General features: G+C 42.3%; 1 protein-coding gene across 3 annotated transcripts in view; it reads left to right on the top strand.

Annotated features, from left to right (window-relative positions):
- Nucleotides 1-27214, top strand: part of RHOXF2 (Rhox homeobox family member 2) — a 159291-nt gene that overhangs the window by 28039 nt on the left and 104038 nt on the right. The gene's annotated exons all lie outside the window — the stretch shown is intronic.

Below are 27214 nucleotides of genomic sequence, written 5' to 3' on the forward strand. Positions count from 1 at the left end.
AGAAATAACTGGAAATAACTAGAAAATTAATTGAAGCCAGGATGCTGGAAAACATTTTTCTCAAGTGAAACTTATTATTTCTTCTTGAAGTTAAGTACTGGAAAGGTAGACAACTAGTGATACATAGATATATCTAGAAATAACTGGAAAACTACTAGCTGTCCAAAAAACAACAACAAAAAAACTACACTTCTCTGTTCTATATTTTTTGAATGCTACTACTATAAATAAGTAGTAATCAAGAGGCATTTGGTTTACTCTGGATAACTAAACATGAGCAGAATAAGTAGTTAAAGCTGGAGAACTAAAAAACACAACACAAACTTGTCCGTTGTAAATTCTCCTTATCATTGGAATAGTTAATACTGTAAATGTTCAGTTGGTACCTTTGTAATTATTTACCTAGAAATAACCAGAAATAACAAGAATACCTAGTTGAAGGCAGGAAGTTGCCAGTCATGTTCTTTTCAACTCTAAATTCTCTGCTGAAGAAAAGTTGATCAATCCAGGAAGTTGAAACAATATTCTTCTCAACACTACAGTCGTTTCTACTGTGGATATAATGAGTTAGTGCTGTAGATAAGTATTTGTACCCAGGACACTAACTAATTGGATATAACTATTAATATGGAAATGAAGATGAGGTAGGAGGCCCGCAGAACTTATTTTCCAGTCACAGGGTCATGACCCCACTGATGGAAACAGGATCGGGTCAAAACAGGATGCAGTTGGCCCAGGCTGTTGGCTCGAGCCTGTAATTCCTGCACTTTAGGAGGCCGAGGTGGGCGGATCACTTGAGGCCAGGAGTTCGAGACCAGCCTGGCCAACATGGTGAAAACCCGTCTCTACTGAAAATACAAAAATGAGTTGGGCGTGGGGATGGGTGCCTGTAATCCCAGCTACTCGGGAGGCTGAGGCAGAAGAATCGCTTGAACCCGGGAGGTAGAAGTTGCAGTGAGCCGAGATCACACCATTGCACTCCAGGGGACACAGTGAGACTCCCTTAAAAAAAAAAAAAAGAAAAGAAAAGAAAAGAAAAACAACAACAAAAACCCGAAAAACCAGGATGCAGGGAAGAAGCCATCCAAATCCAGCAGATGGCAACTAAAGCTACCTCTAGTTGTCTTCACTGCCCATTAGCAGCAAGACAGTCGCAGTGTAAAGACAATTCACAACTGCCATAGCCAGGGGCCATGGCAATAGCCAGGAAGTTACCTTGTATTTTCTGGATACTCCTCACTCGTTTTCTTGAAAGTTCTCAATAACCTACCTATTGATTAGCACATAATTAAAAGTGGGTATAAATACAGCTGCCAACAGCCCATCTGCTGCTGGCTCCGGGTGCACTGCCTATGGGTTAGCGCTGTTCTGCAAGGAGCAATATTGGTTCAATAAAAGTTGCTCTGTCTCACCACCCGCTCACCCTCCATCCGGGCAAAATCCCAATTTGGCGGCTTGCCTGTCCTACGCTAGAGACAAGGAGGTGAGAAAATATTCTCATAAATACTTTCTTTTCTTTCTTTTTTCTTTCCTTTTTTCTCTTCTTTTCCTTTTCCTTCCCTTTTCTTTCCTTCTTCCTTCTTTTCTGTCCTTTCTTTCCTTCCTTTCCTTCTTTCTCTTTCTTTCTTTTTTTGAGACAGCACCTCGCTGTGTTGCCTACGCTGGAGTGCAGTGATGTTTGAAAGCACAGTCTTCACAAACTCAAATTCTTATTTTTTGTGTGAAATAATGAGTTTATACTACAGATATCTGGTGGTAACTATGTCAGTAGTGAAATAGATTTAACTAGAAATAACCAGAAAAAAATATGATGTCATGAAGTTGAAAAAATGATTTACCACCCCAACTTCTTATTTCTTCTTATTATAACGAGTTAGTATTATAGATATCTGGTGACGTCTACTTCATTACTTACCTCAAAATAACTGGAGATAATTAAAATAAGTATTGTAATCCTGGAAGGTGATCCTGCCTCAATTTCGACTCGCACCAAACAGCTCAACCCCTTCCTCCCGCAGTCACCCTGCCCGCAGTGGGACTGGTCAACGAAGCCGCAAAATGGATCGAAGGTCCCCACACACGCCCGACCCCTCCACTCCTCCTCGTGCCCTGACCACAAATGCGTCCCTGATTTAACGGCCACGCTTGCGCTGTGAGCGCCTGCCAGTAGGGCCTTCCGCCACACACACACCTAAGCGCGGAGGCGCAACGCTTCATCCACGGCGCTCCCAGATGGGGTCCCAGCCCAGATCCGGCCACGAAGACACAGGTGACCCCGGCCTGGGTTTCCTGTTCCATGAGCTCCAGGAAGGCGACAGTCAGTGCCTGTCTGGGGACTCGGACCAGTGCTTTGGGGAACTCTGGGAAGGGAACTTTCCTGGAGAGGGACGCGTGGACCGGACGCTGCTGCGCCTCCTCTCTCAGGCTGCGGTTCTGTGCTGCCCTATGCCCTCGCCAAACGCCCTGATATCTCTCTCTCTCATCTCTCTCCTCACTCAATCTCTCTTTGCCTTTCCTCCTTTCCAGATGCGAAGGCTGTAGGGACTTCGGTGATTGAAGCGGGGGAGGGGAGACAGTGAGAAGAAAATACGGTCCGAACCCGAGCAGGGCGCCGGAGCAGAAGTAGAAAGTCATGTCTGCGCGGGAGCTGCCGATCCCACGGTCAAGTAGAACCAGAAGGGCGACGGTGGCGACCAGGAGCCCTCACAGTAGCAGCCTGAGGCTTCCAGCCCAGGAGGAGCCACAACCTCAATATTAGCAGCGTCTCTTCAGCACCAGTGCATTCAGCAGGTTGCACCTGAAGGAGCTAGACCGCATTTTCCCACGCTCTGAATATCCCGACGTGATCGCCGGTAAGCGGCTTGCTCTGGAGCTACCCAGTTCCCAGGATGCTGGGGCACTTCCCTGGACGCCTTTGGCTCTACCCATGTCTTGTTACTACCCTTCAGTGCCAAGAGCTATTTAGGGGGCTCAAGGCCACTGGCTCAGGGCCGCTCTTGAGCTGTGGGATGCCGGCGATAGCAACTGGGTATCAAGGTATTTTTCACGCAGTATACAAATGAATCAAGTTAAATATTTGCATTAAAAATTATTAATCTTCGGGCTGGTGTGGTGGCTTATGGCTGTAATCCCAGCACTCTGGGAGGGCAAGTCAGGAGGATCGCTTGAGTCCAGGAGTTCAGGACCAGGCTGACCAATATAGTGAGACTTCATCTCTACAAAAAATTTTGTAAAATTATCTGGGCATGTTAGCAGCATACACCCGAACTCCGAACTTGAGCTTGAAGTTCAAGGCTTCAGTGAACCATGATCCGGCCACTGCCCTCCAGCCTGTGCTACAGAGCTAGACCCTGTCTCTAAAATTAGATACATAGATAAATTACATAAATAGATGATTGATAGATAGATAGATAGGTAGATAGAGAGAGAGAAATCTTGAATCCTGAGTGTTTTAGCCCTCTCTTAAATTCTGCACACAAAGAACAACCATCCCTACCTAACGCAAGCCTGGGGCTAGGTATCACAGAAAAATGTGCAGGAGCAGTTGGGAGGATAGACATTTTCAAACTGGTATGAAATGCTCATAGGTGTATTTCATTTCATCCACAATCCCAAATACTGAATTTTTGTTGTTTTCTTCCCCAGAAAGCAGCTTGCAATATGCATGGATATGAGTGAAACCAAAGTAGAAGCCAGTAAGCCTGATGAAAGCAATTGGTCAGAGTAGCCACTCTGAAACCTGCCTCAGTCCTTGGATACCTTTGTCCTACACATTCTTAAATTGGCCTGTTTTTGTTGCCTTTTCTATGTTTGCCAAGTGACTTTTGAACTTTAGCGGGGGAGTAATGGGATACATAAACCTTAGCCTATGGAAATTTCCCATTACCAGAGGGAATATGCTTTCTAATGGAAAAAGAAAACGAAACAGAACTAAACTGTTACTTCTGTTTCCTGTACAAGATTAAGTATAAATAAAGTTCCATTCCTTCTAACAATGGTATCCTTTAGAGAACACTTCTGTGTATAGTTATGTTGGGACTGAGTCTGACTTGAGGAGTTGGCAAATTAATGCACCAAGGAGCTATATTGTGAGAAGGTTCAACTGTATTTAAAATATTTAAACCAGGCTATGTTCTTAGCTAAATGACCAAATTTATAAATATTCAGGCATTGGAGTGAGGGAATAAGTTACACACAGAAAGAACACATTATATGAGTAATTAATATATGTTTAGTTTCACTGAGACTGATGGGGAGGACATAGCTTAAAAGTCCAAGTGCCTGGTGGTCCTGCTGTTGTTTTTAAGGGTCTGATGAAGCCATGTAGAAAGTGGCAGCCCGAAATTTTGATTTTCTCAAATACTTTGATTTGTAAGCCTGAATACACTGCTAATATACTGGCATTACAGTGGGGGTGTGGGGAGGAGGCAGGTTTGCAAACTGGATATTTGTTTAAAAATTGGAATAAAAAATAACAATTATTGAATAAGTTTTCACTCACCTAAGAAGGGTGAAAAGGTTAAAGAAAAATTGCATACACTCAAATATATACCTTGAAGATATGGCACAAATGGAGCTCTATGAGGGAATATTCTCTTTAGGAATTTCTGACAACTAAGGATTTTTTTTTTTATGTTACTGTTTTAAACTGGTGGGTTTCATGTAATTTGTTTGGTGGTGGGGTGGGGTACGCTCAATTTAGACCAGGTTCTTACCTGTGCTAATTTGAAATGCTTTTTCAATTTCCCAGGCAGTGATGATTAATTTGTAGGTCATGAGATGAAGAAATTGCTAAGATTACTTAAGTATTATTGACCGAGTATATTTTCTTTTTTTTTTTTTTTTTTTTTTTTGAGACGGAGTCTCGCTCTGTCACCCAGGCTGGAGTGCAGTGGCCGGATCTCAGCTCACTGCAAGCTCCGCCTCCCGGGTTTACGCCATTCTCCTGCCTCAGCCTCCCGAGTAGCTGGGACTACAGGCGCCTGCCACCTCGCCCGGCTAGTTTTTTTGTATTTTTAGTAGAGACGGGGTTTCACCATGTTAGCCAGGATGGTCTCGATCTCCTGACCTTGTGATCCGCCCGTCTCGGCCTCCCAAAGTGCTGGGATTACAGGCTTGAGCCACCGCGCCCGGCCTTGACCGAGTATATTTTCAAAACAAAAAGAAAATCCAGGATGAGGTTATGAGCTGTGCTGTGCAGTTCGCGTGAATGCAGTGATGCCCCCACCCCGCCATGACGAAGCCTTCTTTTTTCAGACCATCTTTTTCACTCCCAAGAGTTTTCAGAGGATGAAGGCCAGCCCAGTGGCTCACGCCTGTAATCCCAGCAATTTGGGAGGCCAAGGCGGGCAGATAACGTGCTGTCAGGAGTTCGAGACCAGCCTGGCCAACATGGTGAAACTCCATGGTGAAAATAAAAAAATTACCTGGACTTGGTAGCGCACCAGGGTAGTCCCAGCTACTAGGTAGCATGAGACAGGTGGATCGCTTGAACCTGAGAGGCAGAGGTTGCAGTGAGCCAAGATTGTGCCACTGCACTCCAATCTGGGTGACAGAGCAAGACCCTTGTCTCAAAAAAAAAAAGACCAAAAAAAAAAAAAAAAAAAAAAGAGAGTTTTCAGAGGATGAATGGCCCCTTAGGCATCCTTGAGGAAACCTGATTAAAAATCCAACCTGCTCCTATTGATGTAGTTACTTCAGACTGAAGATGAGCTTTTCAAATGGGGCTGCAGTGTGCGGATATCCAGCCATTGCACTCCAGCCTGGGTGACAGAGTGAGACTCCGTCTCAAAAACAACAACAAAAAAGAAACTTTAGAAAGCAAAACCCCCAATGTTTTTGATTACTGTAGAATGCAGAAGTGCCTGGACTCCTCCCAAGATTGTGTTCATAACTTTTCAGCTGAAACTAACATTTACGAAGACCATCTATTTTGGGTGAACCTATTTTCTAGTAACCAGTGTTAAATTTTTTTAATAAATAAAAATTTTAAACTTGTATTAGAACAATTAATTTCTCATCTTTGCCTTTTTTCCTTTTCATATGTTTATTTTTTAATCCCTTTTGAGAAATGAGATCTCAATATGTTGTCCGGGCTGGTTTTGAACTCCTGAGCTCAAGCAATCCTCTCACCTCAGTTTCCAAAAGTGCCGGGATTACAGGCCTGGGTGATCACACCTGGCCTGATTGTTGCCGTTGAAATATTTGAAGTACATTTTAACATACATGGGTTTTGTGGGATTACTTTTAAAATAACTCTTTGTTTTGAAACTTAGACTGAGTGGAAACTATTATCTAAAGCATTCTTTTTGACTATTTCCTCTGCCCCATGCCTTAATTCTTCTGGAACTTGGAAGAACTAGAGAGGCATTAAAAATAATATATATGTCGACAGGGTGCCGTGGCTCCATTCAAGCGATCCCAGGGGGTGGATCGCCTGAGCCCAGGAGTTTGAGACAAGCCTGGGCAACATGGTGAAACCCCAGCTCCACTAAATGTACAAAAATCATCTGGGCATGGTGGTGCATGCCTGTAGTCCCAGCTACAGAGGAGGCTGAGGTGGGAGGATCCCTTGAGCCTGGGAGGTGGAAGTCGCAGTGAGGTGAGATCGGGCCACTGCACTCCAGCCTGGACGAGAGAGTGAGACCCTGAGTCAAAAACAAAAACAAAAACAAAACAAACAAATACATACATGTCTCTTGAAGACTCCATCAGTTATGGGAAATGGTATTCACTATTCTTTTCCTGAGCATGAAAAAAATGTTCTGTTAGTGTGTGTCAAATTGAATGTTAGTGTTTACTGCAGGATTTGTGTGGAGTATTTCTTGGCTTTCAATCGCAATATGGCAAAACCATGTGCTCAACTGGGACACAGAAGAGGTCAGAACTCGGTCTGATGGTGTTCTGTGGCTTTCATTTCTATAGATTCTGTAGTTCTGTTTAGAGGGTACCTATAGCATTGAGGAAGCTGATGTTTAAAAAGAACAGGTGCCACATCGGGAAATAAATGTTGGTTTCAAACTTATCTGTTGAGGATGGCAGTGGGCATACACAGGTGCATTCCTAGATGTTTCCCAATTCAGCCAGGTGCTGGGGCCACTGGGTAGCAATAACCTCCTCTCTGTGCAGAAGTCCCACATTACGTGCAACTGCTTTCCTGACATTTCATATCCACAACTGTGAAGGTCGCAGAGTGAAATAGTGGACAATACAGGAAAAAAAAAAAAAAGCAAGCATGCTTTGCTAAGAAAACAGAGCCTTGCTTTACACTGGGAACACATAAGTGCTGTGAAACTGGACTTTGATGTAACCCCTGCGAGAGGAAATTCTGATTGAACCATGGCACTTATCTTAGCAATCACTTCATAGTACAGCCTTGATGGTCACAATTAAGCACTTTTAATAGCGAACGAGAAGCCTTGCATTGCTAGAGATTGCTCAAAAGCAAAGGCTGTATTGAGAAGAACTTAATGTTTCTTGAAAAATGGGCCTGGCTTCCTTCACCCTCCCATTTTTCTTTTTGTTGTTTTCTACTGTGGTGGTTGCACAGTAAGAAGACACCATGAACAAATGACTGCCTAGTCCAGTGAATGATGAGTCTGGATCACTGCTCAGGGGACCATCTCCTTGATCTGAGTGCCAATAACCCCAAATATGCCCTTTCTATTTTTAATTAGCAGGAATTCTAGATCTCTTAAGGATGAAGAGAGCAATAAAATACATTGGACGTTGTGATTGTCCATTTTGAGTTAGGGAAGGTGTAATAATATGCCTTCTGGTCTGGGGATGGGGAAGAAAAGGGAGAACAGCCTCCTTCTGGCTTTGGTGGAGTCTCCTCTCATGATTCTTCTGAAGCAGCAGGACCTTTGGGCCAGAATGACTCCTATTCCCCTGTGTCCCCCACAAAAAGGGAGGGCAGTGGACAGAATCTGGAGCATGTTGAATCAATGCTTAGCTGTTGCCTTCCCATAAATACTGAGTAGCCACTTAGGAAGCTTCCCCTAGAGTCCGGAGTTGGGCATGCATGTTCCTGTTAGCATGGATGGGTCTCTATTCTGTCTGAAAAATTGGGCAAAACTAGTTCAAAATTCACTAAAAGTCACCCACACTAGCTCTGCAGCTCCTTTCCATCACTGCACTCACACAAACTGCAGAGCGGGGCTCATAACCTTATCCTGGATTTTGTTTTCATTTTGCAAAATTCTCTCTTAATAAAACTTAAGTAATCTTAGTAATCTTTTGATCCCATGACCTACAAATTAATCATCACTGCCTGTGAAAATGAAAAAGTATTTTAAATTAGCACAGGTAAGAATCTGGTTTAAATTGAGTGTGCCCCCCATCACCAAACAAATTTCATAAAACCCACCTCTTTAGATAGTCCCACCAAAATAATTCCTTAGTTGTTAGAAATTCCTCAAGAGAATATTCACTCATAAAGTTCACTTTGTGCCATTTCTTCAAGGTATATATGTAAGTGTATGCCATTCTTCTTTAACCTTTTCATCCTTCTTAGGTGACTGGAACCTTATTCAAAATTGTTCTTGTTTGTTCCAATTTTCAGACAAATTTCCAGTTTGCAAACCTGTCTCCCCCCAACCCCCACTGTAATGTGTGTATATTAGCAGTGTTTTCAGGCTGACACATCGAAGTATTCCAGAAAATTAAAATTTCAGGCAGCCACTTTCTACATGTCTTCATCAGACACTTCGAAAAAACATTAGGACCACCAGGCACTTGGACTTTTAAGCTATCTCCTCCCTATCAGTCTCAGTGAAACTAAACATACATTAATTACTCATATAGTGTGTTGTCTGTGTGTGTGACTTATTCCCTTAACCCAATGCCCAAATATTTATAAACTCACTCACTGAGCCAAGAACATAGCTTGGTTTAAATATTTTAAATATAGTTGAAACTTCTCACATCCTAGCTCTTTGGTGCATTAATTTGCAAACTTTGAAACTTTGAAGTCAGACTCAGTCCCAAGATACCTCCACACAGAAGTATTCTCTAAAGGATACCATTGTTGGAAGGAATTGATCTTTATTTATTCTTAATTTTGTACAGGAAATAGAAGTAGCAGTTTGGTATGTATAGTTTTCTTTTTCCATTAGAAAGCATATTCCCTCTGGTAATGGGTAATTTCTATAAGCTGGGGTTTCCTTATCCCATTTTTCACCCTCTAAAGTTCAGAACTCACTTCACAAACATAGAAAAGGCAACAAAAATAGGCCAACTTGAGAATGTGTAGGACAAAGTTATCCAAGGACTGAAGCATGTTTCAGAGTGGCTACTCTGACCAATTGCTTTTATCAGGCTTACTGGCTTCCACTTTGGCTTCACTCACATCCATGAATATTGTAAGCTCCTTTCTTGGGCAGAAAACCACAAACGTTCAGTATTTAAACTTTTTCAGAATTGTGAATGAAATGAAATACACTGATGAACGCTTCATACCGGTTTAGAAATGTCTATCCTCTCAACCGCTCCAGCATATTTTTCTGTGATACCTCACCCCATGATTGCATTAGGGATGGCTGTCCTTGGTGTGCAGAATTTAAGAGAGCACTAAAACACTCAGGATTCAAGATATCTCTATCTATCTAACGGTCCATCTATCTATTTAATTTTAGAGATAGGGTCTAGCTCTGTTGTCCAGGCTGGAGGAGGGGTGACACAATCATGGTTCACTGAACCCACGAACCCACGTAGGCTCAAGCAATCCTACGGAGTAGCTGTGACTACATGTGTGTGCCACCATGCCTGTCTAATTTTTTTAATTTTTATGTAGCGACAGAGTATCATTATATTACTCAGGCTGGTCTTGAAGGCCTGGACTCAAGTGATCCTCTCGCCTCGGCCTCCCAGAGTGTTAGGATTACAGGCGTGAGCCACCGAACCAGCCTGAAGATTAACAAATGTTAAGGCATTATTTTAAAAATCAAGACCAATGAAAAAAATCCACAGTAACCAAATTGTTAAAATGTTCAGTAAAGGCAAGATCCAACCCTGTAGGACTCGCTCTCCTCACCCTGATGTCAATCGCAATTCCAATAAAACATTTCCAAAACAGGAGTCTGGCCAAAGTTGCCTGGCTTGATTTGTTTCTATAATGCGTGAAAAAATACCTTAATGCCCAGTAGGCATCGCCCCCACCCCACAGCTCAAGAGTGGCCTACTCCTGTGGCCTTGAGCTCCATATGTAGCTTTTGACTCTGGAGGGGAGGGAGCGAGACTGGGGCAGAGCCAAAGGCGTCCCAGGAAGAGCCCTAGCGTCCTGGAGAATTGCGCACCTCCAGAGCAAGCCGCTTACCTAGCAAACACGTCGGGATATTGAGAGCGTTGGAAAATGCTGTCTAGCTCCTTCAGGCGCAACCCACTGAATGCGCTGGGGGAGAAGAGGTGCTGCTGATCTTGGGGATGCAGCTCCGAGGAGGAAGAGTCCTGGGCGGACTCCTCAGGCTGCTGCTGCCAGGGCTCCTGGTCTCCACCGCCGCCCTTCTGGTTCTCGCCGAACATGGGGTCCGCGGAGCTCCCGCACAGACGTGACTTTCTTCTGCTTCTGCTCCCTGCTCGGGTTCAGACCCTATTTTCTTCTTATCCTCTCCTCCCACTTCAATCACCGAAGTCCCTATAGCCTTTGCATCTGGAAAGGAGGAGAGGGAAAGGGAGGGGGAGAGAGAGAGGAGAGACAGAGATAGAGATAGAGATAGAGATAGAGATAGACATAGACATAGACATAGAGATAGAGATAGACATAGACATAGACATAGACATAGACATAGACATGAGAGAGAGAGAGAGAGAGAGAGAGAGAGAGCGTGTGTGTGTGTTCGACCGGGCACAGAGCGCCTAAGAGAGGCGCCGGTCCACGCGCCTCTCTCCAGGAAAGTTACTTTCCAAGAATTCACCAATGCACAGGTCGGGGTCCCGAGCCAGGCACTGACCTTCGCTTTCCTGGAGCTCATGGAACAGGAAGCCCAGGCGGAGGTCGGTGGTGTCTTCGTGGCAGGATCTTGGCTGGGAGCGCGGTCGATGAAGCCAGATGCCTCCGCGGAATCTGCGCTGGGGTCCTCTGGCTCCTGGTCTGAGTTCGGGCGGGTGGACTTTGGGTCCGACGCCTGCACGCGATGGGGAGCCGGCTGCTGCTCTGGTCGCCTCCGGTCGCGGTGTGTGTGTGTGTGTGTGTGATGGAAGGCCTTGCTGGCATGCCCTCGCGGCCAGGGCATGGCCCTAAAGTCAGGGGCGCGCTCCTGGTCAGGGTGCGGCTTCCGGGCAGGCCTGTGTCGGAAACCCTTGCTCCATTGCTCCATTTTGCGGCTTCCTTGACCACTCCCACTCCCAGCAGTGTGACTGCCAGGAGGAAGGCACTGTTACTGCTGATCTGGGGCAGGGGGAAGGGCGGAGGAGCGAGACCCAATCTAGCCCTGGAGCCGTTGGGCCAGGTGATGTCCCCTGTAATCCTAGCTACTCTGGGAGGCTGAGGCGGGAGGATCGCTTGAGCCCAGGAGTTTGAGACCAGCCTAAGCAACCTAGCAAGACACCCATCACTAAAAAAATAAAAAATAAAAGTAGCCGGACCTCGTGGTACGCGCCTGTAGTCCAAGCTACTCAGGAGGCTTAAGTGGGAGGATCCCCTGAGCCCAGGCGTTCCAGGCTGCAGTGAGCTATTGTTACTGGTGAGGAAGTCCAGGTTCTTGGCGTTTGGAACAAAAATTGGACAAAACGCACAAACAAATCAAGGAAAGAATGAAGCAACAAAACCAGAGATTTAGTGAAAACTAAAGTACACTTCACAGGGTGGGAGCCGCTGTAGCAACCGTTCAAGGGCCCTGATACAGAATCTTCTCAGGTCCTAATACCCCCTAGATGTTTTCCATTGGCGATTTGCTGTTCGCCTTATGTAAATGAAGTGGTGGCCCGCAATCAGAGGCTGAAGTGAAGTTACAATGGTCACGCTCCTATGCAAACATCTCACTGGTTGCTGAAAGCAACCACTCAGAGGCTAAAGTGCAGTTACAAAGTTGTACTTCTACGCAAAGGAAGACTTGGCCTGCAATCAGTCTTTCAATTTCCCTTCTGCCCCCACGGAAAGGGTGGGAGTTTGCAAAGGGTGTAGCCGTTGGTCCTTTTGTTACTTAGGCTTGGAAAGTTAGGGTTTTCCTTTCAATTTAGTTCTAGGAAGTCAGCATGAAACGGCCTTAGATTCCCTGCCTCTAGACTCTATTCTCCTGCCTCACTATGATCACACCACTGCACTCCAGCCTGAACTACAGACTGAGACCCTAGCTGTAAAATATAAAATAAAAAAATAAGAATTGTGCCTTTGAATGAGTTGGTTTCCTGAAGAGTGATTATTTATCCAGTTTTTACCTTCATAACCTCCATTGTCATCAGACCCATTCAATAAATTAAACTATTTTCATAAGCTGTAAAAGCACCCTGGACCCCACTCACTTTGCCTGCTGTGCCCAACGGGTAAGTCTCTCCTGTCTCCTGTTCCTGAGAGGGTAGATAGGAAACCAGCTACAAGATGGTTTGTTGACCAATTCACTCTGAAAAAGCTGTCAAGGAATTTCACCCCCACAGACTCTCCCTGACATTAAGCAAGATGTCCCCTCCCCAGGCTGCTGCTTGTAGGGTTCTGCAAACCTCACCCTTCACGTGGCCAGACAGCCTGTAATGAATTTCGGCCTGGGATCCGTTATTATGTGAGAGAACTACAATGATTTTAATCATGGTGTGCCTCAGCCCAGCTAGGACAGCTGTCAGAATTGGAGTCGTGTGGTGTCTCACATCTGAGATTTCCATGACTTGCTTCAGTGCTTTCTCAGCTTCAGTAGTCATTTCTGTGCTCCTTTGGTGAGTGTTACCTCACGGGGCACCAATCAAGATGGTATTTACTTTAAAATTTTAGTTACGCTGATTCATTTCTTGCAAATGTTACATACATAATTGAGCATCAGCCAGGTAAAAATAGGCACAAATGACGGGTTTGATGTCCTAGATTTATGAAGGAAGAGACCCTGGGGCCAGACTGCTGGCATCTGCATTATGGCATTGCTTGTCATTTGCTAGCTAGCTAACCTGGTGAGTTGTTTTATTTCCTGTGCTTTAATTTTCTCATCTATAAAATGGAGTAATAATAATACCTACCTTATGGAGCCTGTTGTGGAGATTGAGATGGTACTAATGGTAGCTCAAACTTATGTGGTTCTTACTGTGTTCTAGGCAATGATCTAAGTGATTTGTTTATAGTAACATTTAATCCTCTTAACAACCCTGTAGACAAGGATGTGTTATTATTGTCATTTTACATGTGGTGTTATTGAGTAACGGAGATGTTAAGTACCCTGCTCAAAGTCACTCACTTGGGAAATGTCCGGTGCTGGGATTTGAACCCATTCTCCGAGTACTGTCCCTGACACAGAATAACCTTTGCTCAATAACCTTTGCTATTATGCTATAATTAGAGTCTTTTGTAATTAGTTAACTAGAGATAAACAGAAATAAAAGTATCATTCATCTCAAAATTTCCTTCACTTGTTTGAATATCGAATTAGTGCCATAGATATCTAGTGGTACCTCCATCATTAGTAACCAAGGGATAAATAATGATATCTAGAATAGCAAGTTTAAACGAGGATGCTAAAAAAAAGTGGTTGAATTCTGGAAGTTAACCAGTCCTATAGTTAACTGCTTTAACATAGGTACTAGGCCGGGCGCGGTGGCTCAAGCCTGTAATCCCAGCACTTTGGGAGGCCGAGACGGGCAGATCACGAGGTCAGGAGATCGAGACCATCCTGGTTAACACGGTGAAACCCCGTCTCTACTAAAAAATACAAAAAAAAATTAGCCGGGCGCGGTGGTGGGCGCCTGTAGTCCCAGCTACTCGGGAGGCTGAGGCAGGAGAATGGCGTGAACCCGGGAGGCGGAGCTTGCAGTGAGCTGAGATCCGGCCACTGCACTCCAGCCCGGGCGACAGAGCGAGACTCTGTCTCAAAAAAAAAAAAAAAAAAAAAAAAAAAACCAAAAACATAGGTACTAGTTAAATAGCAATAACTACAGCTGCTAATTTCAAAATAATATTATAGCATATAGCACGATAGCAAACATCCTCTGTGTCATGGATAGTACTCAGGATAGGTTAAAATCCCAGCTCTGGACATTTTCCAAGTGGGTGACATTGAGCAGGTCACTTAACGTCTCTGTGGCTCAATAACACACACTTGTAAAAAGTCAATAATAAATATAGTCAGAGAGTGAACACCTTCTTCTTATAACCAACTTCTTATTTCTTGTTAGCACAATGAGTTAGTTCTATATAACCAGGGGTGCATAGGTAACTACTGAACTGGAGATAACTAGAGATAACTAGAATAACTCAGAGAAGCCTGAAACCTGGGAAGCAATCCTCAACAAGTCGAATTCTTATCTTTCCTTGTTAAAATGAGTTTGTAGTTTACATATCTAGTGGTACACAGGTCTCGAGTAAATTTGGATTATGTAAAAGTAATTAGAAAAAAGATTTGAAGGCATGATTCTGAAAAATCATGATTTACCACTTGAACTTCTGATTCTTTGTTATAATAATGAGATAATACTATAGATAGCTGTTGATACCTATTTAACTAGGTTACTACAGGTAACTAAAGATAATTAGAACATTCATTTGAAGTCAAAATTGAAATGCACAGTCTTAATAATTTTTTTCTTTTTTGGAAATGGGGTTTCAGTATGTTGCCCGATCTGGTCTTGAACTCTTGGGCCCAAGCAATCCTCCTGCCTCAGCCTCATGAATAACTAGGATTACAGGTGTGAGACATTTGTATTTGGACCAATTTATTTGTATAAATTTATGGGGTAGAAAAGAAATTTTGTTACATGTATTTAATGCATAGTGTCAGGTCAGGGTATTAGGGTATCCATCACCCAGTGCATTTTTGCTAAGTATAGTCACTCTACTCTGCTATCAAACATTGAATTTATTCCTTCTTACTATATGTTTGCACCCTTCCACCCACTTCTCTTCATCATCCCCCCCACCTCCACTCTTTCCATTCTTTGTTATCTATTTTTCCACTCTCTACCTCCATGTGTTCACATTTTTTAGCTCCTACATATAAGTGAGATGATGTGATACTTGTCTTTTTGTGTCTGGCTTATTACACTTAAGGTAATGACCTGCCAAGTTGCTGCAAATGGCATGATTTCATACTTTTTTATGGTTGAATACTATTTCACTGTGTATATGTACCACATTTTCTTTATCCACTCATCTGTTGATTGACACAGGTTACTTCCGTGTCTTTGCTATTGTAAACAGTGCTGCAATCAACATGCGAATGCAGGTATCCCTTTGATATATCGATTTCTTTCCCTTTGAGTAGACCCAGTGGTGGGATTGCTGGATGGAATGATAATTCTATTTTAGTTTTTTGAGAAATCACTACACTGTCATTCATAGTGGCTATACTAATTTTCATTCCCACCAACAATATATAAGAGATTCCTTTTCTCTGCATCTTCAGTAACATCTGTTGTTTTTGTCTTTTTAATAATAGCCATTATGACTAGGATAAGATAATATCTCATTGTGGTTTGATTTGCATTTCTCTGGTGAGTGATGTTGAGCAATTTTTCATATACCATTTGTATGTCTTCTTTTGAGAAATGTGTATTCGTGTTTTTTGCCCACTTTTTAATGGGATTATTTGCATTTTTTCCACCTGAGTTGTTTGAGTTCCTTGTATACTCTGGATATTAGTCCCCTGTCAGATGAATAGTTTGCACATATTTTCTCCCATTCAACAGGTTGTCTCTTCACTCCGTTGATTGTTTCTTTTACTGTGCAGAAGATTTTTAGTTTAATTAAGTCTCATTTGTCTATTTTTGTTTGCCTGAAATGCACAGTCTTATACACTATCTCGTTATTCCTTGATGGAATGTTGCCTTAGAACTATAGAAAAGTAATGGTACCTAAAAGAAAAAAAACCTAGGTATCTAGGGATAACTGGAGGTGACTAGAATGACTAGCGTAAGCCAGGAAGCCAAAAAGTATTCTTCCCAACTTTGACATCATATTTCTTGTTGGCATAATGTGTTAATACTATACATAAGTCATGGTACCTAAGGAAAAAGTAAACTATAGATAGCTTATGATAAGCGGAATAATTAGTTGAATCCAGGCAGATGAGAAACCTATTCTCAACTTTACCTTCTAATTTCGTGTTGGATAAGGAGTTAATACTACGGATATCTGGGAGTATCTAGATAACTAGTTAACTAGACACAAGTAAAGTTAAATAGAGAAATACATAGTAGCCCATAATCTAAAAAGCACATTTTTCTCAAATCTAAATTCTTACTATAGTGGAATGATGAGTGAGTAGTACAGTTATTTAGTGTTACATAGGTAATCAGTTAAATAAACGTGAATAGAAATAACCAGTATGAATATATGACACCAGGAAGTTAATACTTTGTTTTCAATTCTTTTATTTAAAAAAAAATAATAATGAGGTAATATTGATAAATAGTGACATCTGTTTATTTATTTAATTAGAGGGAATTAGATATACCTAGAATAATAATTGGAAGCCAGGAAGCTAAAAAACCACTGCTCTCAACACTAAATTTAATTGTTCCCACACGTATTAGTGCTGTAGACAAAAAACTGGTACCAAGTTAACTACTTTATTAGGGATAGCTAGAAATAACCAGAAAATCTGTTTGCATCCAGAAGTTGAAAAACTGTTTCCCACTACCCTAAATCTTGGTTTGTTTCTTTGTTTTGAAACATGATCTGGCTCTGTCACCCAGGCTAGAGTGCCCTGGTGCAATCTTTGCTCACTGCCACCTCCACCTCCTGGGCTCAAGCCATCATCCCACCTCAGCTTCCTGAGTAGCTGGGACCACAGGCACGAACCACTACATCAGGGTAACTTTTTTTTTTTTTTTTAATTTTTTTTTTTTTTTTTTTTTTGAGACGGAGTCTCGCTCTGTCGCCCGGGCTGGAGTGCAGTGGCGCGATCTCAGCTCACTGCAAGCTCCGCCTCCCAGGTTCACGCCATTCTCCTGCCTCAGCCTCCCGAGTAGCTGGGACTACAGGCGCCCGCCGCCACACCCGGCTAATTTTTTGTATTTTTAGTAGAGACGGGATTTCACCATGTTAGTCAGAATGGTCTCGATCTCCTGACCTCGCGATCTGCCCGCCTCGGCCTCCCAAAGTGCTGGGATTACAGGCATGAGCCACTGTGCCCGGCCTAGTTTTTTTTTTTTTTTTTTTGTAGAAAGGTCTCACTATTTCCCTAGGCTGGTCTCCTACTCTTGGGCTTAGGCAATCCACCCACCTCGGCCTCACTAAGTGCTAGGATTACCACCCTAAATCCTAGTCTTAGCTAGTTAACTACAGAGAACTGGTTGAAGCTAGTAGGTGGAACCATAATCTACTTAGCATGAAATTCTTAACTCTGGTTGAAAGAATTTATCAGTAGTATGGTTAATCAGAGGTAACTCTTTATTAGCTGTCTAGAGAAATTTTGACTTCAGGAAGATGAAAAACACACTCTTTCTAATTCTCAATTCTTAGTGTTTTGGAATGTGGATTTAGGAATGTAGATTACTAGATGAACTTGGGTAGAAGTTAAATAGAGATAACCAGATAAAAGCAGAACACATAGTTGAAGTCACAAGGCTCTTAACATTCTCCTCAAATGTTAGTCTGAATTCTTGTTCAAATAGGATGTTGGCACTAAAGGTAAATTTTGGCACTTAGACGTTACTTACATAGAAATAGCTAGAGATACCAATTAGAATAAGCAGTTGAGGTTAGGAGCTGAAATAAGGTGTTTTTTTTTTTTTCCAGATTCTACATTGATTTTGCCTGTTGATTATTAAGTTAGTACTATAGATGAATAATGATACTTAGGTAACTAAAAAATATTACAAAGCCGCTCGCAGGTGGCTCATGCCTGTAATCCCAGCACTTTGCAAGGCCGAGTCTGGTGGATCACTTGAGCCCAGGAGTTTGAGACCAGCCTGGCCAACATGGCAAACCCCTGTCTCTACTTAAAATACAAAAATTAACCGGGTGTGGTGGCGTGCACCTGCAGTCCCAGATGCTCAGGAGGCTGAGGCAGGAGAATCACTTAAACCTGGGAGGTGGAGGTTGCAGTGAGCCGAGATCATGCCACTGCACTCCAGACTGGGAAAGAGAGCGAGACACCATCGCAAAAAGAAAAAAAAAAAAGAATGTTAGAATACCTAGTGGAAACCATGAATTGGAAAACACATCTTTTCTGTCTAACTTTTTATTTCATGATGAAATAATTCACAAGACCTAGAGATCACCACTGGGACCTAGATAACTAGTCTGTAGGTGATATCTAGAGATTACCAGGAATATTGGTTGAGGTCAGGAAACAGAAAAGGACATTTTTCACAGATTTAAATTGCTATTTCCTGTTGAAATAAAGAGTACCATAGATACATAGTGGCATCTGTATAATGAATTAAACATAGGTAACTAGTGATAACTAGAATAACTAGTCAGTCAAGAAGCTGAAAATCATGACAGTCTCATGTATATATTCTTATTTCCTTGTTGGAATAATGAATTAATTGAAGAGCTATCCAGTGGGATCTAGGTAATTTGTAAACTAGAGGTAACCAGAGAAAACCAGAAAAACAAGTTGAACTCACCAAGTTAAGAAAAACTTCCTCTCAATCCTAAATTAATATTTCATCTTGGAATGAAATGTTAATACTGTCGATAATAGTAATACCTAAGTAACGGCTTTATTAGAGTTAACTAAAAGTGACTAAAAAATCTAGGGAGACTTAGACACATTTTTCTCACAATAACTTCTTATTGCTTATTGAAAAAGTGAGTTAATACTAGAGATAACTACTGATAACTTGGTAACTACTTAAATGGAGGCATAAAGCAATCATGGCTTGAAACCAGAGAATGCAAAACCAATCTTTTCTCACATCTGAATTCTTGTACCTTGTTGAACGAATAAGTTAGCTCAATAGGTAACTAGCTACACCTTAGTAACTAGATAAGCTGGTTAAGCTTAGAATTTTGAAAAACGGCCGGGTGCGGTGGCTCAAGCCTGTAATCCCAGCACTTTGGGAGGCCGAGACGGGCGGATCACGAGGTCAGGAGATCGAGACCATCCTGGCTAACACCGTGAAACCCCGTCTCTACTAAAAAAAAATACAAAAAACTAGCCGGGCGAGGTGGCAGGCGCCTGTAGTCCCAGCTACTCGGGAGGCTGAGGCAGGAGAATGGCGTAAACCTGGGAGGCGGAGCTTGCAGTGAGCTGAGATCCGGCCACTGCACTCCGGGCGACAGAGCGAAACTCCGTCTCAAAAAAAAAAAAAAAAAAAAAAAAAAAAATTTTGAAAAAGCCATCCTTCTTACATATAAATATTTATGTCTATTGTAATATGGAAGTAGTGTTATAAACAGAGTTATCTATGTAAGACTTATGTAAACGTAACTAGATATTATCAAAATGAGTATGTGAAGGTAGGATGCTGTCAAACACATTTTTCTCAAATTCAACTTCAAAATTCTCATGTAAAAAAAACCTTGTTTTAATATAGATAATATGTGGTATCTAGGTAAGTACTTATTCAGAAATATTGGAAATAGCTAGAAAAATACCTGAAGCTAGGATGTTGAAAACCACATTCTTTTTACATCTGAATTTAATTTCTTTTTGACATAAGGTATTAGAAATATAGATAACTAGTGATAGCTATATAAATATTTAATTAGAGTTAACTAGGATTAGCTAGAAAGCTACTTAAAGCCCCCAAAATGAAAAATACATGGTTTTCATCTCTAAAATATCATTTAAATTTCTTTTTGAAATATGGAAGTAGTACTCTAAATAGCTAGAATATTAAGGTAAGCTTTATATTTATTTATTTTATTTATTTATTTATTTATTTATTTGGAGACGGGCTCTCACTCTGTTGCCCAGGCTGGAGTGCAATGGCATGATCATGGCTACTATAACCTCAAACTCCCTGGCTCAAGCATCCTCCTGCTTCAGCCTCCTAAGTCGCTGGGACTACAGACATTTGCCACCAGGCTTGGCTATTTTTTTTTTTTAATTTTTAAAATTTTTGTACAGTAAGTTCTCACTATGTTGCTCAGGCTGATCTGGATCTCCTGGCCTCAAGCCATCCTCCCACCTTGGTCTCCCAAAGCACTGGGATGTGAGCCATCACACCCAGCCTCTAAGGTAAGCTTTATATAAAGATAACTAGATATAACCCAGCCTGGGCAATATAGTGAGACTCTATCTATCTCTACAAAAAAATTAAAAATTAGCCAGGTGTGGTGGTATGAGCCTGTAGTTCCAGCTACTCAGGAGATTGAGGTGGGATGATCAGTTGAACCTGGGAGCTTGAGGCTGCTGTGAGCTATGATGGGGTCACTGCACTCCAGCCTGGGCGACAGAGTGAAACCATCTCAAAAATAAATAAATAATAAAAAATGGATAGAACCTGGATGACTAGTTGAAGGCAGAGGGCAAAAGAACACATTTTTTTTCCCTCTCATTCTGACTTCTTATTTATCATTGAAGTAATATGTTAGTAACATAGATGAGTAGTTTTACCTATATAACTATTTACATAGAAATATCTGGGCCAGGTGTGGTGGCTCATGCCTGTAATCCCAGAACTTTGTGAGGCCGAGGCGGGCAGATCATTTGAGGTCAGGGGCTTGAGATCAGACTGGCCAACATGGTGAAACCCCGTATCTACTAAAAATAGAAAACTTAGCCAGGTGTGGATAGTGCACCTGTAATCTCAGCTACTCAGGAGGCTGAGGCAGGAGACTCGGTTGAACCTAGGGGGCAGAGGTTGAAGTTAGCCAAGATTGTGCCATTGTCCTCCAGCCTGGGTAACAGCGAGATTCAGTCAAAAAAAAAAAAAAAAAAAAAAAAAAGAGAAATAACTGGAAATAACTAGAAAATTAATTGAAGTCGGCCAGGCGCGGTGGCTTAAGCCTGTAATCCCAGCACTTTGGGAGGCCGAGACGGGCGGATCACGAGGTCAGGAGATCAAGACCATCCTGGCTAACACAGTGAAACCCCGTCTCTACTAAAAAAAATACAAAAAACTAGCCGGGCAAGGTGGCGGGCGCCTGTAGTCCCAGCTACTCGGGAGGCTGAGGCAGGAGAATGGCGCAAACCCGGGAGGTGGAGCTTGCAGTGAGCTGAGATCCGGCCACTGCACTCCAGCCTGGGTGACAGAGCGAGACTCCGTCTCAAAAAAAAAAAAAAAAAAAAAAAAAAAAGAAAATTAATTGAAGTCAGGATGTTTAAAAACACTTTTCTCAAGTGCAACTTCTCATTTCTTCTTGACGTAAGGTACTGGAAGGGTAGATTAACTAGTGGTACATAGATATACCTAGAAATAACTGGAAAACTACTTGCTGTTTAAAAAAGAACAAAAAAACCTGTAGTTTTATAAAATTTTTTGAATGCTATTACTACAAATAATTAGTAATCAATAGGCATTTGTTTTACTATGGATAACTAAACGTGAGTAGAATAAGTAGTTAAAGCTGGAGAGCTAAAAAACACAACACAAACATGTCAATTGTAAATTCTCTTTATCATTGGAATAATTAGTTACTACTATAAATGTTCAATTGGTACTTTTGTAATTGTTTACTTAGAAATAACCAGAAATAACAAGAATACATAGTTGGAGGCAAGAAGTTGCCAATCACGATCTTTTCAACTCTAAATTCTCTGCTGAAGAAAAGTTAATCAATCCAGGAAGTTGAAGAAATGTTCTTCTCACCACTATTGTCTTATCTGTTGTGGATATAAGAAGTTAGGACTATAGATAACTATTTTTACCCAGGACACTAGCTAATTGGATATAACTACTAATATGGAAATGAAGATGAGGTAGGAGGCCAGCAGAACTTGTTTTCGAGTGACAAGGTCATGACCCCACTGATCTAAGCAGGATCAGGTCAAAAGAAGATGCAGTGGGTCTGGTGCGGTGGCTCACACCTGTAATCCCAGCACTTTGGGAGGCCAAGGTGGGAGGATCACTTGAGGTCAGGAGTTTGAGACCAGCCTGGCCAACATGGTGAAACCCCATATCTACTAAAAATTCAAAAATTATCTGGGCTTGGTGGCATGCCCCTGTAATCCCAGGTACTTGGGAGGTTGAGGCAGGAGAATTACTTGAACCCAGAAGGCATAGGTTGTAGTGAGCCGAGATCACACCACTGCACTACAGTCTGGGTGACAGAGGCAGACTTCCTCTCAAAACAAAACAAAGTGAAACAAAGCAAAACAAAACAAAAACCAAGATGCAGTGAAGGAGCCAGCCTCATCCAGCAGATGGCGACCAAAGCTACCTTTAGTTGTCTTCACTGTCCATTAGCATCAAGACACTGCCAGTGTAAAGACAATTTACAACTGCCATGGCAACGGGCCATGGCAATAGCCAGGAAGTTACCTTTTATTTTCTGGAAACTCCTCTCTCCTTTTACAGAAGGTTCTGAATAACCTGCTTCTTGATTAGCACATAATTAAAAGTGGGTATAAATACAGCTGCCAACAGCCCATTGGCTGCTATCTCTGGGTGCACTGCGTATGGGTTAGTGCTGTTCTGCAAGGAGCAGTACCAGTTTAATAAAAGTTGCTCTGTCTCACCACTTGCTCACCCTCCACCCAGGCTAAATCCCAGTTTTGGGGCTTGCCTGTCCTTCATCAAAGACAGGGAGTTGAGAAAATATTCTCATAAATAACTTTCTTTCTCTCTTTCTCTCTCTCTCTCTCTCTCTCTCTCTCTTTCTTTCTTTCCTTTCTTTCTTTCTTTCTCTCTTTCTTTCTCTTGCCTTTCTTTTTCTTTCTTTCTTTCTTTCTCCTTTCCTTCTTTCTTTTTACTTATTTTAAATTTTACTTTAAGTTCTGGAATACATGTGCAGAATGTGCAGGTTTATTACATAGGTATACATGTGCCATGGTGGTTTGCTGCACCTATCAACACATGCATTAGGTACTTGTCCTCATGATCTCCCTCCCCTTGGCCCCCACCCCTGAACAGGCCCCAGTGTGTGATGGTCCCCTCCCTATGTCCATGTGTTTTCATTGTTAAACTCCCACTTGCAAGTGAAAACATGTGGTGTTTGCTTATCTGTTCCTGTGTTAATTTGCTGAGAATGATGGCTTCCAGCTTCATCCATGTCCCCGCAAAGGACATGAACTCATTCTTTTTTTATGGCTGCATAGTATTCCATGGTGTATATGTGCCACATTTTCTTTATCTACTCTATCATTGATGCGCATTTGGGTTGGTTCCAAGTCTTTGCTATTGTAAATAGTGCTGCAATTAACGTATGTGTGCATGTATCTTTATAGTAGAATGATTTATAATCCCTTGGGTATATACCCAGTATTGGGATTGCTAGTCAAATGGCATTTCTGGTTCTAGATCCTTGAGGAATCGCCATACTGTCTTCCACAATGGTTGAACTAATTTACACTCCCACCAACAGTGTAAAATCGTTCCTATTTCTCCACAGCCTCACCAGCATCCATTGTTTTCCTGACTTTTTAATAATTGCCATTCTAACTGGCATGAGATGGTATCTCATTGTGGTTTTGATTTTCATTTCTCTAATGACCAGTGACGATGAGCTTTTTTTCATATGTTTGTTGGCCACATAAATGTCTTCTTTTGAGAAGTGTCTGTTCATATCCTTTGCTCACTTTTTGATGGGGTTGTTTTTTCTTGTAAATTTAAGTTCTTCGTAGATTCTGTATATTAGAACTTTGTCAGATGGGTAGCTTGCAAAAATGTTCTCCCATTCTGTAGGTTGCCTGTTCACTCTGATGGTAGTTTCTTTTGCTGTGCAGAAGCTCTTTCGTTTGATTAGGTCCCATTTGTCAATTTTGGCTTTTGTTGCCATTGCTTTTGGTGTTTTAGCCATGAAGTCTTTGCCCATGCCTATGTCCTGAATGGTATTGCCTAGGCTTTCTTCTAGGGTTTTTAATGGTTTTGGGTTTGACATTTAAGTCTTTACTTCATCTTGAGTTAATTTTTGTATAAGGTGTAAGGAAGGGGTCTAGTTTCTGTTTTCTGCATATGGCTAGCCAGTTTTCCCATCACCATTTATTAAATAGGGAATACTTTCCCCATTGCTCGTTTTTGTCAAGTTTGTCGAAGATCGGATGGTTATAGATGTGCAGTGTTATTTCTGAGGCCTCCGTTCAGTTCCATTAGTCTATATATCTGTTTTGGTACCAGTACCATGCTGTTTTGGTTATTGTAGCTACTGTAGCCTTGTAGTATAGTTTGAAGTCAGGTAGCATGATCCCTCCAGCTTTGTTCGTTTTGCTTAGGATTGTCTTCGCTATATGGGCTCTTTTTTTGGTTCCATATGAAGTTTAAGGTAGTTTATTCTAATTCTGCAAACAAAGTCACTGGTAGTTTGATGGGTATAGGCACTGAATCTATAAATTACTTTGGGCAGTTTGGCCATTTTCACAATATCGATTCTTCCTATCCATAAGCATGGAATATTTTTCCATTTGTTTGTGTCCTCTCTTATTTCCTTGAGCAGTGGTTTGTAGTTCTCCTTGAAGAGGTCTGTCACATCCCTTGTAACTAACTTTCTTTCTTTCTTTCTTCTTTTTTCTTTCCTCCTTTTTTCTTTCTTCCTTCTTTTCTTTTGTTTCCTTTGTTTCCTTTTTTTTCTCTTCTTCCTTTCTTTTTCTTTCTTTTTTGAGAGATAGTCTCACTGTGTTGCTTAGGTTGGAGTGCAGTGATGTTTGAAAGCACAGTATTCACAAATTCAAATTCTTTTTTGTGTGAAATAATGAGTTTGTACTACAGATATCTGGTGATTTAACTAGAAATAACCAGAAAAAATTTGAATTTGTGAAGTTAAAAAATCATGATTTACCACTCCAACTTCTTACTTCCTATTATTATAATGAGTTAGTATTATAGATATCTGGTGATGTCTATTTCATTACTTTGAGGAGAGAGGCCTGAGGTTAAATATTAACATGGCCATTCTAACCACATGTGCTATCTATAGACCTCAATCTATCATGACCCTTTCATGTGGAACCACTTAGAATTGTAAGCCCTTAAAAGGGCCAGGAACTCTTTCTTCAGTGAGCTCAGTTCTTGAGACGCAAGTCTGCTGATACTCCCAGCCAAATAAAGCCTCTTCCTTCTTTAACCCAGTGTCTGAAGGGTTTTGTCTGTGGCTTGTCCTGCTACATATCTTGGTTCCCTGACTGGGAAGTGAGGTGATTAATGGACGGTCAAGGCAGCCCCTTAGGTGACTTAGGCCTACCCTGTGGAGCATCCCTGTGGGGGACTCCAGCCAGCTTGAGCAACACAGATCCTGAGAGGCACTTGCCCCAGTGGAACGCCTCGTCAGAGTGGTGCATGGCAGGCCCCCATGGAGGATCAATGCAGTGGCTGAACACTGGGAAGGAACTGGCACTTGGACTCTGGACATCTGGAATATGGTAGGACCGCTCCTGGGAACTTGCCCACTCCATTTGAGTGGAAGCATGGCCTGATCACCCACTGTGTGCCCTTGTGGGCACTTTGGTCTCAGTATTGATTTTGATTTGGCTTGACTTGTTTGCAAAAAGGAAAGTGAAAGTGAGTACTTGAGTTTGAGACATGTGGTGTGAATGTTGTTTTGTCTCAGGAGGAAGATGGGTGGAATGCAAAGTAAGCCCACTCCACTAGGAACTATGTTGAATTTCAAGAAAGGATTTAATGGAGACTATGGAGTTACTATGACACCAGGAAAACTTAGAACTTTGTGTGAGGTAGACTGGCCAGCATTAGAAGTGGGTTGGCCATCAGAAGGAAGCCTAGACAGGTCCCTTGTTTCAAAGATATGGCACAAGGTAACTGGTAATCCAGGACACCCAGACCAGTTTCCGTACATAGACACTTGGTTATAGCTGGTTTTAGACCCCCCACAGTGGTTAAGAGGACAGGCAGCAGTAGTACTAGTGGCAAAGGGACAGAGAGACCGCTCTACCTGCCGAGGGAAGTCGGCTCCTAAAGTCCTATCCAACCCAACATCAGAAGATTCATGGCAAGAAATGGTGCCAGTGGCCCCCCCCCCCACTTTCACCAAGAAGGAAGGTCTCCCACTCCTGAGTCCACTGCGCCTGAGCTTCCACAAGGCCTACATACCCCAGGCCACCCAGTGTAGAAAAGAAAGGATGTGAAACCTTGGGAAAAACCCCTCCCTTGGTAGCCCATTTGAGGCCTAGAACTCGGATAAAATGCCCCTGAAAGAGCAATGGTATACTGGGGTAGACGAGGATTGGCATATGGTGGAAAGGCATGCCTTTGTGTACCAACCCTTGACCTCTGCTGATCTCCTCAATTGGAAAAGCAATACCCCATCCTATATCGAAAAGCCTCAAGTTAGATTGATTTGCTCCAACTATTATCCAGACCCATAACCCCACCTGGGCTGATTGCCACCAGTTGCTCATGTACCTCTTTAACACAGATGAAAGGAGGAGAGTGCTCCAAGCAGCAATTAAGTGGTTGGAAGAACGTATTCCAGCTGATTACCAAAACCCCCAAGAGTATGTAAGAATCGAACTACCAGGAACAGACCCCCAGTGGGACCCAAACGAAAGACAGGGTATGCAAAGGCTAAACTGGTACAGGGAAGCCCTTCTGGAAGGGTTAAATAAGGGAGCTCAGAAGGCCAGAAATGTTAACAAAGTCTCTGAGGTCATTCAAGGAAAAGATGAGAGCCCGGCACAATTCTACAAGAGACTATGTGAGGCCTATTTTATGTATACTCCCTTTGATCCCGATAGCCCTGAGAATCAGTGCATGATTAACACGGCTCTAGTTAGTCAAAGTGCAGAAGACATTAGAAGAAAATTGCAGAAACAGGCTGGGTTTGCAGGCATGAGTACTTCACAGTTATTGGAGATAGCCAACCAGTGTTTGTGAATAGAGATGCGGTAAGCCACAGAGAGAACTGCAGAGAGAGTGAACACCAAGCCCGGTGAAACGCCGACCTGCTAGCCGCAGCTATTAGAAGGGTCCCCCCGAAGGGGTGAGAGAAGGGGGGCCCCAGGAAAAATACCCAGTCTGGCTGTCCACACTTGCAGCATAACCGGTGTGCTTACTGTAAGGAAATAGGACATTGGAA

Source organism: Macaca mulatta, chromosome X (assembly GCF_049350105.2).
Source record: "Macaca mulatta isolate MMU2019108-1 chromosome X, T2T-MMU8v2.0, whole genome shotgun sequence".
Lineage (NCBI taxonomy): Eukaryota > Metazoa > Chordata > Mammalia > Primates > Cercopithecidae > Macaca > Macaca mulatta.